This window comes from Epinephelus moara, chromosome 10 (assembly GCF_006386435.1).
Source record: "Epinephelus moara isolate mb chromosome 10, YSFRI_EMoa_1.0, whole genome shotgun sequence".
NCBI classification, from domain to species: Eukaryota; Metazoa; Chordata; class Actinopteri; order Perciformes; family Serranidae; genus Epinephelus; species Epinephelus moara.
The window spans coordinates 28,785,225-28,788,609 of record NC_065515.1 but is presented as its reverse complement, the minus strand read 5'-3'; positions in this window follow the sequence as shown (position 1 = coordinate 28,788,609).

The window sequence follows — 3,385 nt, the reverse complement described above, 5'->3', positions numbered from 1 at the left end:
AGTCTTGAAGAAGAAAATTAAAATGCAAATAGGATGATTGATGATTAATTTTATTTATGAGTCAAATAATGCAGCCACATTCTTAAAATGAAAAAGCATTTCTGCAAATACATTTTAATTTAAATATTAGTCACGATTCGCTTCCATACTTCCTGCATAAAGTAACTCATGTCTCACAGTGTTCAGGTGATGTTTTGGCGCAGTCTTCCACACTGACAGCAGGGGGCCTGATGATGAATCTTGATCTTCAATTCCATCAACAAATGTTCTAGAAGGTTTCAGTCTGGTGATTGACTGGGCCATCCCAGCACCTTTATCTTCATCTTCTGCAACCACTTGACAGTCTCCTTTGCAGTATGTTTTGGATCATTGTCCTGTTGGTACATCCATCTGGGTCTCATCCTCTTTGTCCTGGTTGATGTCAGAAGGATTTTTTTCAAGAATTTCCTGTTACAGGACTCCATTCATATTCTCCTTGATAATTTGGATTCACTAGTATCATGAGAAGAGAAACAGCTTAATACCATATTCCTTCCATCTCTGAACAAGCACAGTTCCCGAGAGTGTCTCAACCATGATCCAGGGGGCTTCAGTTTTCTCTAATCCCCCATGTCAAGATCAGTGAAGGTTTTGTCAGTGACAGACCTGCAGCACAGGGGGGTGTTAGGGGCAGAGGCTTTTACCCTCCTGATGAAAAGAGCAGTCAGGAAGGTAGAGCCAGAGAATCAGCGGGCTGGGTTCTATTCCCACTGTTTTCCCCTCCCTTCGGGATCCCTCTGGCCTCTCACACCTCCAGCAGGTGCATGGGCACAGTCCTTGGGCCTCTGTGGCAAAAAGGACTCAGAATTCCAAATTATCTAAATGACTGGCTGTTATATACCCAGACAGAAGATTATAGTCTCCTGGAACACCACTATGTCTCTTATCCAGGAGAGACAGGAGGCTTTCAGGGCCTGCCTATGACATTTTTGCCTGGGGGTAAGGGTCATCTGGAGACTGTGCCTGTGGCTCTTAGGGTTCATGGCTGCAATGGTTCAAATACTTCCAGTGGCTCTCCTGTACATGTGCCCAGTACAAGGATACCTCCTAAGCCAGGGACTGCACCCACAGACACATCTGCAGGCCAGGGTACAGGTCACTCACAGGCTATGACTGGCCCTTCAATGGTGCGGATGCCCGAGCAATCTCACTAGGGGGAGCAGGCTGGGTCTGCTGACCCGTCGCTAAATAAAGCTCCAGCGAAAGTTCGGCCAGGAAGACTAATCTTTTTCATGCTCAGGCCTATAATTTATCTGTCATACTTTCTGCCATTCGCCCCTTGCACCCCATATGCATCCCTTGTAGGCTGGGAAACAGTGCAAGAAGATGCAGGAATAGGGGCAGCAGGTGGGCTTCCCAGCATATCAGTGTGCTAGAGTAGAGGGCAGCCCAACTCGCTCTACAGAAACTCCTGCCATACCTGCAAGGTTGCCGTGTGCTGCTGAGGATGGACAGTACAGTTGCAGCAACTTACATCAACAGGCAGGGAGGCCTTGCTTCCCCTCGTTTTGCTGACCTGTGCATGAGTTATAGGTGTGACCATATTTACGCCTTCTATCCCTCAAAGCAGTGCAGGTGCCTTAGCTGGAGAATCAGGCAGACTGTCTGTCCAGGGGAGGCCCAAAACCCGGAAAATGGGGGAACCACCCACAGGTGGTAACAGAGATCTGGCATCACTCACAGACGCTCCCTCACAGTCAGCCAGGTATTGCAGGTCTCTCCTGTGGCGACAGGAATGAAGTAGATGGGGAACTGTGTAGGCAGGACCTCCATCAATGAATTGGGGCAGCGGTGGAGGCAGAGCAATAGGAGCCAGTGGACTGTCTCAAACTGGCTTGACCTTTAAGATGTGGAATGTCAGGTGGATCCGCATGGAACGGGTCAACCTTTGTACTCTACCTACAAGGGTAGGTCCCAGGTGGAAAACCACACCCTCTGGCCCACTTGGTAGGTGGGGGACTTGGTGCAGTGGCAGTTAACAACCATGGCGTACCGGTTGGCAGATCAGAGTAGAGCCATCCTGGCTTGGGCCCAGGTCCAGCGGCAGTGGCAGATGAACGCCTGGACAGACAGGAAGGAAACCTCCTTCTCCAGGATGCAATGTTAAGGCCACTCCTGCACTTCATTCCTTTGACCCTATCATCTTCACTTCTTAAAAGTAAAATGGTTCACATCATATACGTATATACAGTATATATATATATATGTATGTATATATATACATATGTGTGTGTGTGTGTGTGTATGTATATATACACACACACATACTGTATATATGTGTGTGCATGGGGTGCCGTTTGTAAAGTGTCTCACGCTGAAAATAACATCAACATTTTGCCACATTTAGTTTCAAACAATGTTNGCTAAATCTAAATATAAATGTTAAATCTAAATATTAAATCTAAATCTAAATCTAAATATAAATGTTAAATCTAAATTCTTAATCTCAATGTTAAATGTTAAATCTAAATGTTCTGGGTGAAACTAAATATTTAGCTAATATGCAAATTCACACTGCCGGTCACCAGAAGTACCAAAATAAAAGCTCAAGATGGTCGGACTGTGTTTATAGAATCAAATAACGTATTAAAACCAACTTATCGGGGGAAATAGACACTTGAACATACATTAGCGTGATAATAACTACCTAAAATAACAAGAAACATGTTTGGAGAAATTTTATTTGATGTGTACTTGGAGTTGTTAGTTATTAGCTAAATATTTAGTTTCACCCAGAACATTTAGATTTAACATTTAACATTTAGATTTAGATTTAGCATTTAGATTTAGATTTAATATTTAGATTTAACGTTTAGATTTAACATTTATATTTAGCATTTAGATTTAACATTTAGATTTATATTTAGCATTTAGATTTAACATTTAGATTTAGATTTAATATTTAGATTTAACATTTAGATTTAACATTGAGATTTAGCATTTAGATTTAGATTTAATATTTAGATTTAGATTTAACATTTAGATTTAACATTGAGATTTAGATTTAGATTTAATATTTAGATTTAACATTTGGATTTAGATTTAACATTTAGATTTAACATTTAGATTTAGATTTAGCATTTAGATTTAACATTTAGATTTAGATTTAGCATTTAGATTTAATATTTAGATTTAACATTTAGATTTAACATTGAGATTTAGATTTAATATTTAGATTTAACATTTAACATTTAGGTGCCACATTTAATATTTAGATTTAACTATTTAATATATTTCTAAGTTAACAAATATTGCTGTAAATGTGGTAAAAGGTGACGTTAAAAAATTCACCACACTTTTTTAAACATTGTTTGAAGCTAAATGTGGCAAAATGTTGATGTTATTT